Genomic DNA, 17,623 nt, shown 5'->3' with positions numbered 1-17,623 from the left:
TTAAAAGTTAGGAAGAATATAGCTCCCTTTCCACTAGTGAGTGCCACTCAGGGCATTAATGATGCTGATGAAAACATGTGAAACATAAGAGGATTTTTGCTTTCATTTACCTTAAACTGTTTGAATAAGCTAAATGTATGTAGAAATCTGGATGAAAGCTGTAATTCTTCCCTTTTCCCCCCTCTAGCCTGATCTGGAGTAGAGGCACTACCTCACATTGTGTCTCAGAAAATGCCAAAACAAGCAGCAGAGCCAAGAGTCAGGCAATAGCCTCTGCTGTATGTGGGGCTGATTGTTTCCACTGCTGCCATATGCTTTGTGTTCTTCCAGCTCTAAAATTCATGGAAAACAACTCCCAGAGTAGTCTCAGCTGTAAATGAATGCAGCTACTGCACACAAATAACTGAAGCATTAAAACCCTGTGTTAATAGAAAGCCTTTTTGTGATATTTTCATCTGTAGTCCTCCCATGAAGCTTTTGCTACCCTGATTTTTTTACTACATAATAGCTTTTGTGTAAGCTTTGTAAAATCACAGCAAAATATAAGCCACTGTTGCAGCTTTCATAGATTTCTTGAGAAAGAAGGCCTTAACAATAAGTATTTTGCTTTTGCTTGCAGCTGAGGTTGGCCTGAAATGCTGCTGGTGGTGCACAGAGAGATGCTGGATCCTTCTCTTTGCTCTCAAACTCTGCTCTGGAGGGTCTGGCTTCCAAAGTGTTCCACCAACCTTCAGTGTGAGCTGGCAGAGAGTGACTTTGGCAGCTCTGCTGAGAGCAGGAAGGAATTCAGGTTTGTTTTTCTTTGCTCTGGGAGCAGGGCTAGCGTGGGCACTTCACGGCTTTTTGGGGTCTGGTTTTGTCAAAGGCAAGGTGAGCGTGCTCATCTGGGGAGGGGATGAATTCCACAGTTGTGGAGGGGCTGTAAGTGCAGCAGACAGAGTGGTCCCAGTGTGGGTCACCCTTCTGGCACTGGTTTTCCTTTCTGAGGGTGAAAGCTTGCCAGGGGTGAAGCTTCCCACTGCTCTCCCACGCAGCTGGTTCTGTGCTGGAACAAAGTTCCATCTGTGCTGCCTTCCTCCTCCTCCTCCCAATCTGGCAGATCCACTCACTGCCCTGCCTACAGAAAGCCAGCCTGGATGGTTTCCTTCTGCTCTTGGTGCCTTATTCCTGGAGGTACCAGGAACTGGAAAGCAGCACTGAATCACTGGCTCAAGCACTTCCATCTCCCATCACATGACAGGGCTTATCCACTTCCTGCTGTTCCCAGTCTGCCCACCAAGCCCTCCAGGGAGTGGAGGAAAGAATTTTGGGGAGTCACAATTGATGCACTTGGACTCAAGGCATAGGGACAGTGACATGTTGCTTTCTAACTGAGCCTGACATGTCCACCCTAATGGAAACATCACTGCACAAAAGTTCCACAGAGATGTTGCAGGCAGGGCTCATGAGCCATTGAGGTGATGTTTAAGCACAGATCTTGGAAATGGAGAACTCTAGAGGAATTTCATTTCAACCCTGTCTGTACATTCCCCTAATGCTTTCCTGGCTGCTGAAATGGGAATTAGGCAGCACTAGCTTTTAGTTACTAATCCAGTAGCTGAAATGTTGATTGGGGGAAAAAAATGTCTAAAAAGTGTTCAAGCATCCTATCCTGAACTGTGCCTGAATTTAACATAAATTAAGCATCACAGACAGCTTGACACAGGGACTCCATTGTACACCTAACAGGAAAGGAATTAACTGAAAAAACTGAGAGCATAAGGACTCCTGCACCATCCAGGAGATGTTATAAGAGAGATCTCACCTGATGGTTGTCAAGCAACATTTCACTTGCCTGGGACTCTTTCTGTGTCTGCTCACAATCTTAAAGCCTGGCTGTTCCTGGGGTTGCTGTTGGTGTGAGCAGTGTTTTGTTTAATAGGCAGGGAGTGCCTGGAAAAACACAGGAGACAGAGTCTTAGAGATGCATCTTTGTGCCTACTACTACTACTGATATTGCTGTAGGGATTGAAGTCAAACCCCTATGAAAAACAGATATGGAAACATCAAGTTTTCCTGAATGATCTTCACCCTACTTTGCAGTGAATATAAAAATTTAAATAGGTTAAGCTTCCTCTCCTAACAAATTGGGATGAAATTCTGTTATTTTCCTGGGTAAATATTTGGGTCAGTCAGTTACTATTAGGGAGTGATTAGATTGCTCAAGAGGCTTTGAAACAAATGTAACTAATGAATTAACCTCATTCAGGGAGTGTGAAATCTGTTCCAGGAGAAATGCCAACTAGTTCAAACAATCCTAATTATGGAGCAGCAACAACAAGCGGCTGTCGGAGCTGTAGCTCATTCCCAGTGCTCCTGTCAGACCTGGGAAAATGCTGTTCTCTACCCAACCTGCCTGAAAAAAGGTGGCATGGCAAAAGCAACCTGCATTTCTGGAGGTGGGAGCACAGATCAAATCCCTGCTGCCAGGTCAAATTATCCTGCTGAAGGGGTCTGCTAATCAGAAGTGAGCCACACACCAGCACAGAGCTGCAGAGCAGGGAACTAGCAAAAACTGTGTGTTCACCATATGGGGAAAGGAATCTGAGAGTCACTTCTCAATTCTAGCCCCAGGGACTTGGATTTCCACTAACCTGGAACCTTCTGAAATGTTAAAATGAACCATCTTTTCAAATGCCTGAGTTTTGGCTCCTGGTTGGTCGAAGTTTCACTGTAAAACCATTTACAGCATTTGCAGATTTGCAGAACTACTATCCTCATTAAACCAAAGTCATTGCTCAAATCTGGAGTTGTGCTGTGGCTTTGATCAGGCTGGTAATGGTCTGTGCTCCAGCTTTAAGTTGTTTTCAGTGAAAATAAATGGCTTCTTCACACAAGGCAGGTTTTAGGTCTATGTTCTACCCAAACTACCCAAAGCTTAGACAGTTTCATTGCAGCAAAGACTCAAGTCACATACAATAAAAAAAAATTGTTCAATTGGTACCCCTGAGTCAGGGCTCAGCCAACATCCTGAATTTTATAGCAGAGCAAATCCAGTGACAGCTTCATATGCCAGCTCCAAGATACTCAGCACTTTATTGAGCTCTTATCATGGCTAAATATGATTACACTGAAAGTGTCTCTAAGCTTGTTGCTGTTGTCACTTCCTTGACAGAGAATCAATATTTGATTGCCACATAATTCCATGTTAAGCTAAGGTCTCGCTTCAGCTGTGACATGCTGACAGGGCTTGAAAAGTTATGGAATATTGTAGGCTCAGTTGTTACCTTGGAACTTTCAGACACAGGCTATTGATTTAATGCAGGAAAACCATGGGAGAAGTCACTCTAGATTAGTTCAAGCTCATCTTTTAGAACAATTGCCTTAATATTTAAGAACATGTTCTATGCATAATGCTGTGACATCCAGTGGTAAGGAATTAAGAAACAGGATAAAAATTGCTACAGTAAAGTCAAAACAAGTAGGTCTGGCAAAACCCTTGCTGGTGGAGGTCCCACATGACTTATTTTAAGAGCATGACATTGGCCAACTGGCTAACCCAGCACTCCCTGAAATGCAGGTTTTTGGTGACAGATTGCACAGTGTAAATAGCAACTTGAAATCGTTCCTCTGGTAAGAAAACAAAATATTTTCTTAGGTGTTAAGAGGAGTGTGAGCTGTTACTGATCAGTGAAGGGATGCAAAAGAGCATGAAAACAAAGCTGAGGATGGTAGTCAGGGCTGGTCATGGTACTTCCCTACATTTCAGGTGACAAATCCAGTTCTTTTTGCCTTTGAGACTTGTGCAGGTGAGTGCAGACATCATAAAAACAGCCAGCAGTAGCTGTAGCTTCTTAGAATCCCAGAATCATTTCAATTGGAAAAGACCTCCAAGATCATCAAGTCCAACCTTTGACTGTCACAAGCCCAGAGCACTGAGTGCCAATCCAGGCATTCCTTGAACACCTCCAGTGATGGGGACTCCACACCCCCCTGGGCAGCCCCTTCAATCCCTGAGCACCCTTTCCATGGGGAAATTCCTGCTGCTGTCCACCCTGAGCCTGCCCTGGCCCAGCCTGAGGCCGTTCCCTCTGCTCCTGTCCCTGTTCCCTGGAGCACAGCCCGACCCCCCGGCTGTCCCCTCCTGGCAGGAGCTGTGCTGAGCCACAAGGGCCCCCCTGAGCCTCCTTTGCTCCAGGCTGAGCCCTTCCCAGCTCCCTCAGCCCCTCCTGGGGCTCCATTCCCTGCCCTGGCCATTCTCCAGTGTCCCCTCAGTGTTCCTCTGGCTGTGAGTGCCCAGAACTGGCCCCAGCCCTGGATGGAGGGGCCTCAGCAGGGCCAGCCCAAAGGATGGGCCCTGCCCTGGTCCTGCTGGCCATGGAGAAGAGAGTAACAGGCACTCTGCTACAGCTGTGCAACAGGCAGCCTGTCCAAGAAGAACAGTGCTGTCACCAACACCACATTCTGTGGGAAGATGTGGTGGCTGTGCAGAATTGTTCACTTCAGTGCCTGTCAGAATGGTTATGGGCTCCCTGCAGCAACACTTGGAGTACAGCCCTGCTGTTTGGTACACACAGGTCTGAGTTTTCTACTGAATGTGTTTATTTGGGTGTGTGTTTGACATCAGCATCACCTGAGTTTGCCTTTCCTTGGAACTGTTAACTTCCAAATCAGTGAGATTTAGCTGGTGTAGGAAGGCCAGCCTTTCAGCTTTCCCATGTAAGGAGCTCCCCCAGGGATGGCTTGCAGCCCAGGCAGCCCCTCACCCCAGTGGACAGTATTCCTGAGCACTGTGGTGTCAGAAGTGGCTCTCCAAAGGGCTGGCATCTAGGACACTGTCACCTGGGGGAATTTGCTGTCACTGTGTTAGTTCTTTGAGCCGCTTAACAGCTCGCTGATAACAACTCACACTCACACAGCTCAGGGAGCAACTCACACACAGCTCAGGGAGCAGCTCACACTCACACAGCTCAGGGAACAACACACACAGCCCAGGGAACAGCTCACACACAGCTCAGGGAGCAGCTCACACTCACACAGCTCAGGGAACAACACACACAGCTCAGGGAGCAGCTCACACTCACACAGCTCAGGGAGCAGCTCACACTCACACAGCTCAGGGAACAACTCACACACAGCTCAGGGAGCAACTCACACTCACACAGCTCAGGGAACAACTCACACACAGCTCAGGGAGCAGCTCACACTCACACAGCTCAGGGAGGTGGCACAGACAGGGCTGCACTGCAGATCCCAGCAAGAATTCCCTGGAAAGGCTCTCCTACTCATGCCTTGTGTGCATCACCTTGCATGCCCCCTTCCTGTAACTGCAGCTTCCTCATAAAAATGTAATAAAACCCCATGGGCTCTTTGTCTAGAGACAAGGAAGGGCTCCTGGCACATTTCCACCATCCCATTTTGCTTATGGTTTGACCAGGTTTGTCTGACCTAGTTCTGTTCATAAACTGGGCTTAATGGTGGAGCCCTGGAAACGTTCCCAGCTGCTAAAGCCTGGCTATTCCCTCTGCAGTAATTAATTGCAGTTCAAAAGCCCTGCACCAGCTATGTATCATAACATTAACATAGAAAAACATGTTCTCTGGGAGTCTGAGCTTTGAACAATCTTCTTATGGTCCCCAGACTTATATTCCATAGCACAGGAGCACCATGGGACTCTGCTCATCAATTGCTTGCTTCTAAGTACAGACTGAACTGGAAAATCTCTTTCCTGTGTACCCATTGCAGACCTGTTATCACAGCACAAAATGAAGCTTGGAATTGTTTTTATTAAGCTGGGTGTGATTTTTCATTCCAGTCTAACTTTCCATCCACTTGCAAAAAAATAAAAGAATTTAAGAACAAGTATAATGAGTTGAAACTCGATGCCCAATAATAATTTTAACACCATGAGGCTCCTGGAGAGTGTTCAGCAATTATTAGAGACAGGGAGAATTTTTAGCTCTAACTGCCTGACAAAGAGACAACTTTTGGTTGAGCTAAGGGTACCTAAATAACACATCTTCAGCAGAGAGAGCAGGAGACTGCTGTAAAACCTAATGATGTCACTGCTTTAGTAAAAAAAAAAAAAAAAAAAAAAAAAAAAGAGGTTTGAGCAAATATTCATGTGCTTAGCTACTGACTGTGTGAATTGTAGAGGAACCTCGTTTGGCATTGCAGTTCCTGTGATGGTTCCTTTGGGATTTCCTGGCCCTGAACTGTGTTAGCTGCACTTGCTTCCAGCTCACTGAGAAATGTGGAGCTAAGGCCAGGAGCTGGCCCAGAGCTCAGCCTGGGTACCTGCCCTGGCCAGTGGGGAAGGCTTTTCTGAAATGCTGCACTCTGGGGAGGGGAGGCTGCTTCTACCCAAGGTGAGCTATACATCTGATACCACTGCAGACCAATGCAATCCACATAATTTCCAGCAAAGGCCAGAAATCTTTTGTGTAAAGAGCTCTTCTTCACAAGGATGCAAGTGACTGGGAGTTACAGTGAATCCTCCCCTGCATAATTTATATCTCCCTCTTCAGTACTCACCACATAATTTCTCTTTACATGCAGTTCTAGCCCCTCAGCAGCATTCTTGAGGCTCATTAGCTCATGTGCTGCCATTGAAGCAAGCTGAAGGATGAGATTTTAAAGCCTTCTGTTACCAAAGATTAATACAGATTTTATTTTTCCCCAAAATAATCAGCTGCAGACCGGTGCCAGGACTCAGATGTATTTTGTCTGATGGAAAAACATTTCCTCTGCTTTGTAAGGGCTGCTTACATCCCTTCTGCTGCCCTTGAGGTATTTGTTCCAGCTTTCCTGACACCTGGAGCGGGACAAGCCGGTCCCTTGGCCCACATCTGAAGGTGGACAGTGTTAAAAAGAAAGGTCAGGCGTGGTTCAGTAGCTTTCAAAAGAGGCCTTGGGTATTTTAAGCACAACACTTCATTTAAAGTCAAAGGACTGAGTTGCAGCACTCTTCAAAGGAAGAGAAGTTCTCACTTTTAGGACAGCTCCAGTGTCCCTGAAAGCATTCCCGAGGCAGCAGCAGCAGCAGAAGCACCTTGGATCTGCAGTGAGGAATGCTTGGCTTTCAAAGCCTGCAAGCTGAAACGCCTCAAAGCTTAGCCTCAGCTTTGTCTACAGTTTCAGTTTGTGTCACTACTTTGAAATGCAAGATAAAATGTAGGCTTAGGTCTCCTTGAACTCCAGCGACTTGAGGAAAGTACAGGCATGATGGAGCTGCATTTTGCAGGCAGGGAAGTGGCATGGAGGCATGTCCCTGCCCTTTGGCCTCAGTTCAATACAGGATGCAAGAGCCTGCTATTGACCCAGGTCTCAAGGGTCAAAACCCAGGGGAGTTTGGCACTCATTTTCCCAAGAGTAGGCTGGATGGAGTGAGATGAAAGTATGGCATGGATTCTTACTCGCTCCTGTTCAATCACCCAAGCTGTCACAAGTCCCACTGCCTCCTTATCCTTGGGCCCTCAGCTGAATTTTGATGACCTGTGTGGAGAGTGTTTAAAGCTACCACTGCAGACTCCTCACTGCTCCAGACAAGGCTGAAGAGTTTTGGTTGCACCAGAAATGTTTGAAGTCAAATCAGCCATCGTAAAATTCAATAAAGCCACTGGAAAAAAAATTCTGCTGCAGTCTCCAGTAGCAGCACTGCAGGTGTACTGTCTTGAGAACTATAAATGCTTAGTTGTGTTTTATCTCCTCACTACTTGATTTTAAAAAGGTGTAGCAGACTTTTAAATGTTCCCTAGAGAATCCTGGGAGTCCTGTAGTGTTAAGATATATGGAACCTGGGGTAGAGTACTCGGAAAGCTGAGATAAACTATTGCAGCAGTGATTCTGTGTCTGAGCCTGGAAAACAGGATAAAAACATCATTCCTTGTGCAGCTGACAAACACATGTGCACATCTGCTGGAGCTGTGCATGCCAAACAGACCTGGAACTGCTGTTGCCTTGCAGAACATGAAATCTGGGTGGTGAATAGTTACCTAACATGAAATACTTGGCAGAAGCCTCAAAAGCTAATTTCATCTTTATGCTTTGTTCTTTAAGGGAAACAGGTTTAATTGGAAGCTAATACTTTTGTTAGAAGTATCATACTCTAGAGGATATAAATGTTACTGGTTTTTAGGAATGGTACAAATCCTGTGGGTGCAGGCTGTGGTCAGTTGGAATTAACAGAGTTAAGACCTCAAGCAAAAGGGCTTCAGGATGCCAGTTCTCAATGCCAAGCTAAATTGCACATATCAAGTGCTTTCCTTCATGGCTCTCACATCCAAATAAACTTGTGAGTTCAGTTAAGAACGTAATCCAAGGATGTACCAGTCCTGCCTGTGAGCTTGGTTAGCTGATGCCATTCTGAATAACTTACATGGATGGAAAAAATTGATTTTTTTTGGCCCCAGATGCCATCTTTGGGGAACAGGAGTCAAAGTTCTACCTGGGCTGGGTGCACCTAAGGATCAGTGGCCTCAGAAGGTTACAGTTGCATTGAATTCTGCATTCTGGGAGTAAACTGGCTGTTCCAAGCAGAGGGAGGGATCCAATCTTTTCTCTAGGATAGTGGTTGGAGTCCCTTGTATGTTACAGTTCTCATGGCAGCCTGTTCTTTTTTAGGTTCTTCTGAAGCACAACACATCATGTGGTAACTCTGCATCTTAAATTTTGTGAAAACAATGCCAAGAGGAAGTGAGCCTCTAAGTGAAAATAGGGAAACCACTGGAAAGGACTGAGTAAGTGGAGTAACTCCGTACCCAAAACAGCATTACAGCATTGCAAAGAAATACAGGGAAGTGAGGAGTCACTTCCCAGAAAAATTTCCCTCTGAAACAGAAAGAGAGAGTATTCTTAGAGTGACTTGGAGCTTTTCTTATTGCAGTAACCCAAACTAACACATAGTAAAGTTGTTGGTTCCTCTAAACAGTCCACCTAGAGACCTTTCAATTTCAAATATTTCTGGGAAGTGTTCAGAGCAAAAAAGACATGAAAGCTATTCCATAAATTAGTCAGTCTGGGGCTTGTAAGGACAAACCATGGCACACATGAGCTTGCAGCATTCCAGTGGTTATGATCCTCCACTGCTCACCTCAGGGATCACCTGGCACACAAATGCCCTGGGAAAGGAGTCTGGCCTATTGTGGCCACTGGCACAGAGCACTGGGCAAACATTTGCTGTTGGAAGAGGGGCTGCCTTCTTCTCTGGGACAGCTGGGTAACACCTGGGTTCCTCCTGTGTAAATGGGCAAACACTGCAAAGTGTTCCAAAATATAAGGAGAGCCAAATTTGAGATGTCTATCAGGATAGAAGTGCATCTGTCTTGTTGCTGAACTGTGCTGAACCTGCTAAAAGTGCTCTAAGCTTCCTTCAGCTGCCCCAAAGTACCTGTGTAACAGTGACAGAAACAGGGCATTGCTACAAAAAATCATCCCAGCAATGGCCAAAGTGTGCTCTGCAAGGAATTTAACACAAAAAAAAAGTGACAAAGAGGTACAAGGAGGGGAATAATTCACTATGCACGTGGTTGAACAGAACTTTTTGCCCCAAAGAGCTTAATTCTCCAAGAAGGGGTCATTTGGCATTTGAGGTTAACAGAGTTATTGTGAGAGCTTGTGACTGATGCTGGCATAAAGTAATGGTCCACTTTTAGTCCTGTTTCTATCCATGATGCAATAAGATGTAACAGAATGATGAGTTTGTCACAGATCTCAGGCTTTATTAATCATCTGAACAATTGTTATAACTTGGCATCATGGACATGATGGAAGAGCAGCTTTTGTGTCCTGCCAGTCTCTTTCCATCATTCTAACCTGCTGTTTGAAGTAAGGAGCCTGGAATTCTTAGTGGATATGACCAGTCCCAGTGTCTGTCTTCAGGCTGCCTTCTGAAGAGTCCTGGGGGTGATATTCACCGTTTCTCTGCTCAGACTAAACCATAAAAATGTGTTAAAAGTTGACTGGATCAGGTCTAACCAAGCTAATGATGAACTCTTACAAGCAAATCGTTTTCTCTGGGAATTAGACTTTAGACTTCAATTCTCTCAGCTGAAAGAAAGAAAAAACATCGCAGTATTTCATGAGTTCTTGCTCTGGGACAAATAGTTTCTCATCTCATGCAAACTGCTTGCAGGTTGTACAATATCCTTGCAAAGATGAAAAAAGGAAATAAAATAACTGGGGAAGTATTTGAGAGTTTCACATTCTTAGGTGTTTTTTTACCGGTAGATTTTCTTGCAAGGAAGTCTGTCGGGAGGACACAATTTCAAGCCTGAAAGCAATCAATCTGGAGACTGCTGAAACTTTGCCAGAGAAAGTTTTCTGTAAACACACCTAAACTTAGTCAGTGAAATTTCTTGTTGGTTTTAACCAGGTGTCACATTTCATCTGCTTAGCACTGGCAGCGTCACTGCTGCAGCCCAGTTGCACATTTTCTGCAAAGTGGCTGGAGAATCCCCATTTTTTTTTTGTTAGAAATGACAAGGTGCAGTTGGTTCATGTGGGCACAAGGCTGAGGAAATATGAGCCTACACTATTCATGATCAATCTGTCAGTGTGGTCCCCTCCTGTGTTTACCTGCTCTGAATTTTCATGTCTAATGAGCTCTCTTCAGACCATTTAGCATTCTGAAATGAGCTGTTGGGTAGTTGTGTGGAAACATGAGTTCTGTGATGACCAAACACAAAAAGGGAGTTGAACAGACTATTATGCTACTTTTCATTAGTCAGTAGTCCATGTGCATTTGAATATTGCACATCTGTCTAATGGCAGGAATGGGAAGAGCTCAGAAGGAAAAGCAAAGCTGGAGACCTCCTTCTATTTTTGTTGTTGTTTCGAGCAGAGATTTCTTAGGTAAGCTACTAAATACCAAAACCTGTACCTAAGCTGAAGCTGCTCATGCCTGGGGGAGTCATGGTGTGAGTCTTTCCATGTCCTTAGCTAGACAACTTCTTTTGGCCACACCAGTCTGGGCTGTCAGACTGAACTCACCTTTTCTGGTTGGTGCTGCAGTGAAATCCTGCTGAGCACTTCTGAGGGGCTGTAGCACAATGACAGTTTCTCAGTCACAGTGTTAAGCTGGGTGCTGATTAGCTTGGGCTGGTCAAGGGAACAGACAGCCATGCCAGTTTAAAACTTCCCAACATGCAGCTTGCCATCTCACTAATTAGGAGGATGTATTAATTTGCTGGAAACAGAACTCTAACCACATCCAGAGAGAAAAGCATGCACTGTATAAAAAGTGTACACTTAGACTCCAGCACTCTGCTAAACTAATTCTGTCTGATGAAGCATACAGTGACATTTGACTGACCTTGTCAGCTGGAGGGGTGAATGGATAAAAGAAATGAGCTTTCAGTCTCTGGCTGAACATATTTAATATGCTGGGTAGGAGGTCAGTATGACTCATCCTTTCCGTTTGCTGCATGGCCTGGGATTTGCAGAGAAAAATCTGTGCTTCTGTCAAATCCTTCCAGAGATGTTAATGCTTTGTGGTACTTGAATCCTCCACAGGTGCCTTTTCTAAACTGATACCAGGTTCTGTAGTGCCACTATTGGAGCCAGGATTCCCCCATGCCACAAGGCCAGGAGCTGGCTGCATTCCTTAACGTGCCGTGGGCCACTGCAGCTTCAGAGGGCACCAGCCTGGATCCTGCCATCCAGATCATGGAGCTGCTTCTGGAAGGTTCTCCCCTAGCTTGCTCCTGATCTAAGTAATGCTGGCCTGAAGATGGAAGATGCCATGTGGCTTTTGTGCTGAACCAAACCCCACATGTATTTACTGAGACTGCCTGGCTTGAAGAACGCAGTGGGCTCAGCAAGGGTCTGGTGCTGCTCAGGTTACAGCAAACTCTGAGAAGAGGCAGCACTTAGCTCTTCCTGCCTCACTGAGAGGTGCCTCAGCTTCATAACCTGCTTCTAAAAACAGAGCCCTGAGGAAACGGTGCACTGTACATGAAGATCTCCACAGGAGTTTAATTAGGTGCTGTCCTTTGAGAAATGCACTTTTTTTTCTCAAGACTTTTAGAGCTGGGCCTCTGGTTCCTAATTATCTTGTTCTTTTGACTGGGACAGCTAAATAATTATGATCCAGGCTGGGTGAATGAATGTTGGTGTTCTTATAGGCAATCAGCCACCCATTGCTCTGACAAAAAGTGTGATAATGTAATAACCAAGCCTTGCAAGAGAGAAATGGGAATATAAAATGTAGAATGTTTGCACAAGTTTGCCTGGGAATTAATTGAGTCAGCTCTACCTTGGAAGAGGATCTAAGTCCTCCATGTTCCAGCTGAAGCTGTAAGTGATTTCTAAATGAGCAGGACATCAAGTGAGCAGAAACCTAATCAGTAATTGATAGATACAGTTGCACGTCCCTGTCACAGCTCTGTCTCAGATCTGCAGCCCGGATTGAGCCTCTGAGCCCTCAGTGCAGCCTCTCAGCAGCCTGAGCTGCTCTCCAGTGCTGTTAGAGGCCTCATTATGCTCACAGCTATGAAAGCTGAACCCCCAAAGTGAGAAAGAGGGCAGTAATAAAGTACAATTTACCCAGCACCTCGGCCATTATCAGCTTGCATAGAACTGCTAAATGCAAAAGAAGGAGACAGAGGATTTATCGTATGCAAAGGGATAATCTTTGCTTTTTTTTTTTCTTTTTGTCCCAGCTGTCTAGACAGCTAGACAAATGCCAGGTTCATTTCTCAAGACCCTGACTGCAAGATATTTTAACATTTCATCCTTTATCTTGAGTGCAATCTGCCCAGATTGTCTGGTAGTTATTGATCGTATAGCTAACAGACTTGGAGGTTTTCCAATCCCTTGAAAAAAAGTAAAAAGTACCCCTGACCACGATGATAGTGAGTTTGGTGTGCTTCTAAGCTGATGAATGAAATATAAAGGTGGCTGAAGTTGTGAAAATAGTATTGGAGCAATGAAACACTTGAGCAGATTAATGTGAATGCCAGCTGTAAGCCCAGATCCTTGTACTGATAGACAGGCTCTCGGACTCAGAAGCAAAACAGAAGGAGAGTTCAGGAAAATGGTAAGATTCAGCTTTACCCAGTGCTCATCCTACATTGGAAATGAGAGTCTGGAGAAATGGGAGTACCCTCATGGCTGTGCAGCTCTCTGTCTCACCCTTCTTCCCCCCCCCAGTTCTGCTGTCAATGTCAATCTTCACCAATCTGGTGCATGAAGAAGTGTTTTTTAGGTGTGAGAGCAAACACCAGACTTCCCCAATATGTTTCTCTGTGCCGTGTGTCTGTTGCAGTCTTGCTCAGGGCTTTGTTTCTGCTTCTGACAGACTCCACCGAGCCCTGACTGGAGCTGTAGTATTTGAAACTCAAAAGATGGCTGCTGGGGAAAGCCTTTCCAGGACAGAAACCCAGTGTTGTGTTTGGATTGAGCACCAGCATTTGGCACAATATGATGGAGCAGGAGGCAGTAGCACTGCAGACATATGATGGATAACAAGCTTGTGGCTCAGAGCAGTTGCTCCCATCAGACCTATGGAAATTCATAGTGTGTGATTTAACACTTGCTATGAAGCAGGATCTCAAAAAGCTGTTCACAAAGAGGCAAGGAAAGCTGATAATGGTCTGTAATGATGGCTCTCACAGAGAACTTGCTGCCCAGCCCTTCATAAGAAGCCATCTGCCACACTGAGGGAGCACAATGGAGCTGCATCCTGATCCCTAATGTGGGGCATGGCCTGCAGGGCGGCCAATGGAAACCTGGCTATGACATTCCTTTGATGTAGCCGGGATTGTGACTCCCACTGAGTCCACAAAGCAAAATTTAAATGTGCTTTTCCAGGGGTTTGTTGTGCCCAGCCTTGGGGTGCCACAGCTGAAAGTGCTGCATGGCCCCTGCAGGAAAGGTCATGGAATCATCAGAGAATGCTTTGGCTTGGAAGGGACCTTAAAGATCACCTTGTTCCTACCCCCTGCCATGGGGGTGTCCCAGACTCCTGTGTGTCCCAGACTATTCTGTGCCTGTGCCCTTTGCAGAATTCATGAGGAAAACCTAGGCATGCTGCACTCCTGCATCTTAAACACTGGATTTCTGATTGGCACCGGAAGATTGTTCCCTTGCATGGATCATGGACATAGGATGCAGTAAAGCACAAACTCTGACATGTTTAGTAGCAGAAATGTCAGGCTCAGACAAACAGCACCCAGGTGTTTGGTATGACAGAGAGCACCAGTTATGGTTTGTTAAGACATCAGATTGGAATACAGGATGGGCTACTGGGAGCTGGAAATAATTAGCTGATGAGCTTTCATGCTATGCTTGAAATTTGTTCAAGCAAAACTACTCCACTGTTCCTACACAGGAAGAAAACCTTTTCCTTCAGCCTCTGACCCTGTTCCTTGCTTCCATTCCCTTCCAAGTTTGGATTTTAGCTTGCATTTCAAGTGCTGTTGTGTTCCCTAGAAGAGCTGATGTGTAGTGCAGCTGTGATTTTTCATCAGGAGACACTTTTTTGGTTGGGGGGACCCCAGAAATTAATTTCCAAATAATCAATGCATAAGGGAACATCCCAAGTAGAAATCTGCCCTGGCTTCAATGGGAGCCAGGAATTTATTCCTTAAAGTGAGGGAATGTTTGTTCTTGGGAGTCAGGAAACAGCATTATCTTCTGTAAAGATGCTGGAAGTGTGTGAGCAGGGAGTCTGATCTGCTGGATGGGAATGCTGTGGTGGTTGTCAGTGTAGCTTAAACCTGGCTGCCAGGCCTGTCCTAACCAGAACTGGTTTCTTTCCCTTGTTAAGCCAGATTAGAAAGTAAAACTACTCATATATTCAAACACTCCAAACTGTCTGAGAAATGATCCTGTTTCAAGAGCACATCTGTTATTCCCATTGATGAGCCTATGTTTCCAACTGCAGTTGCCTTTTTATTCTGGATGTTGGCAATACCCACTTCTAACAGACTTTGTTGGGGATGGGCCTGCCAGCTTCAGGCTAGCTGTGCACCACAACAGCCATTCTTAGAAGCCAGTTATGTACTCACAACCTCACTCACACACTCTTGAACACAGTAAGAAGACACCTTTTGAATGAAATGGACTGAGGAATTGAAGCACAAAATTGTGTCTTTTTGATCCATTCTCCCCTGAAATCCTGAGTGCTGTCTTTTTAATTGTCTGGGAATCAGCAACTCCTCGGTGAATGGGATGGTCACAGCTGACAGCCCTGCCTGAAATCTCTTCCCTGCTCTTCAGATACTTCTAAGTCATTTCCCACAACCATATGGTTGTCATGAGGATTTAACCTCTATTCTCAGAGGGGCTTTCACTTCCACGAGCAGCAGAGAAGCTGCCCTGTGCTTTCCCAGCAAATACAACAGCACGGATTTGTAACAGCACCAGAAAAGATGCAAGCTCCTTTCTGAGAAATCCAGTCACTAAAAGGATACAACATGAGGAGAAAGAAAGCTGAAATGAGCCCCTGGCACAAGCAGGGAGATTCTTGTCTGTGACAAATGATGGAAACTCCCCGATAATTTTGGTAATGAAGGTCCAAATGTAGGAAGTGAAGTGCATCATAATTCCCTGGGTCCAGTGCTGCTTAGTTTCTTATGGCTGCATCTCATTTTCAAAAGGCTGTACCATAACACTGCTCTGGGCTCTGTAGCCATCCTGTCAGTGGCTCAAGGCAGAGATAAGTCACTTAATATTTTTATCTCATCAGGCATATGTTTGTTATGAGACTCTCACACTGGGAGAGCCCTTCTTCCAAATTTGCATTATCCCACCTTGACTGATGAGTTTAGGGCTGACGTGGGGGAGCGCCATTATGCCAAAGCTCAATGAATTTTATAAGTTTACTCAGCCCATATTTTTGTTTAGTCTTTCACACCAACTCCCCTTAATATTCATCTTTGTGTGCAGGTTTTGGGGTCAGGCTCAGACTGTCAGTGTTATGTGCTGTGTGTACATGAAAGGAATATTTTCACAGCAGGAGGTTTCTAAGAATACATCTCGTAGTAGGTGTGTTGTACCTTCAGTGTCTTCTCAGAGCTCTGTAAATATGGGACTGAACTGTTACCAGCAGCTACTCCCCCCCAAGCTGGTATTACTTAGGGAAAAGCAACACTAATTTTTTCTATATAATAAGGTTTACTCACTGCTTGATGTCATTGAGCTTCACAAACTTCTGAGCATGCTAGATTCAGACACCTAAAGCACAATATTATAAATGTGTTGTTGAAATTTGAATGAAAGAATAAGCAAACCAGCCTGGAAAAGGAATTCTCTCAGAGGCACAAGGCATTTTGTGCTGATTCCATTAAGGATTTTATGAGTTTAGCTATGGCTAAGCATAATGCTTTTACAGGGAGCAGCAGCATGATGGATGATGATTTTTAGAAGTGAAATAGCAGTGCTGCTCTTCAGCTGTGCTTAGAGCTGCTTACCAGCTCTCCTCCCGAGGCTTAATTAAAAGGAGTATACTGTCCATCTCCATATGGAAATGCTGGCATTCTAGAAACATCCTCTCACTTTGATCTTAGTGATTGGTGCTTAAAAAGCAGATGGACCCAGGTGCCATATTTTCGTGTAATATGGCTGATTATCATAAATACTGCTGCTTTCTGATAACTCCTGAGTGCCAGCATTTTGGCCCTGGGAAGCTGCAGGAGGTGCAGCCTTGGTTGCAAAGACAACATCCCCAAAACAAGTTGTTCAGTGTCATCCATCATCACAAAGAAATTGCTCTGCCCACTCCTTCCTGCTGCCTTCTGGATGGGAGATGATCCTGGGAGCTGGTGGGAGGTTGCTATCAGCTCCTCATGGCAATGCTGAGGTTTCCCCCTCCCCTCTGCTCCTGCTGCAGTGCAATCATAAACACACAGCATGGCACCAAGCAAAATTCAAAACTGGGGCCCAGGTGGAAATTTCCCTCTAAAGTTAAGATGCTGCTGGCTTTGCAAAGTGTGTCTGAGGAGGAGGATATGGGATTTGCCATCCCTCTTCCCTTCATCCTCAGCACCATCCAGTCATGGAAGTGGTGCCAGGATGCAGTGTGCTATCCACACACAGATCTTTCTTGGGAAGAGTAAAGCTTGGGACTTACAGAATCCTAGATTGGTTTGGGTTGGGAGAGACTTAAATCCCATCTCATTCCACCCCCTGCCATGGACAGGGACACCTTCCACTAGCCCAGGTTGCTCCAAAGCCTGTCCAACCTGGCCTTGGACACTTCTAGGAATGGGGAAGCCACAGCTTCTTTGGGAAACCTTCAAGAAGGCCCAAGTCTGAGTTGGGAAAATCCAGGAATTATGTGTGTTAAAATTAAGGGGGCAACAAGCGGGAGAAGTAAGTGAGGGAGAAAATATGATTTAGTATAGAGTAAAGCATGCAGAGCAGAACATGTGAGGACTGGGGAGTGACTTCACCTGGCATGGGGCTGAGCCTCAGCCCTGCCTGGGGGGCACAGGCAGGATGCTTCTCTCTTTCCTGCTGTCCTGCTGTGGCTGTGCACGCTGCAAACTTTCAGTGCCAGCACCTGACAAGTCTGTTCCACGACTTTCACATAACCAAGGAGCTTGAACCCTCTGTGGCCTTAGAGTAATGAAGGTAAATAAGCTGATAAAGCTAAGGGCAGATGGGATGGAATTGCAATGAAATGAACAAAAAAGGGCTTTAA

General features: G+C 45.4%; 1 protein-coding gene across 1 annotated transcript in view; it reads left to right on the top strand.

Moving 5' to 3' along the window:
* The first annotated feature begins 625 nt into the window (after positions 1-625).
* The window catches only part of TRPM8 (transient receptor potential cation channel subfamily M member 8), a 130,569-nt gene continuing 113,571 nt past the window's right edge, over positions 626-17,623 (top strand). Inside the window, exon 1 of the mRNA XM_071418335.1 lies at positions 626-790. The gene's annotated coding sequence lies outside the window, so the exon portion shown is untranslated. The remainder of the gene's footprint in view (positions 791-17,623) is intronic.

Source organism: Agelaius tricolor, unplaced genomic scaffold (assembly GCF_023055355.1).
Source record: "Agelaius tricolor isolate 1412-34295 unplaced genomic scaffold, bAgeTri1.0.p SCAF_83, whole genome shotgun sequence".
In the NCBI taxonomy this organism is placed as follows: Eukaryota; Metazoa; Chordata; class Aves; order Passeriformes; family Icteridae; genus Agelaius; species Agelaius tricolor.
This window is presented reverse-complemented; position numbering and strand designations above follow the sequence as displayed.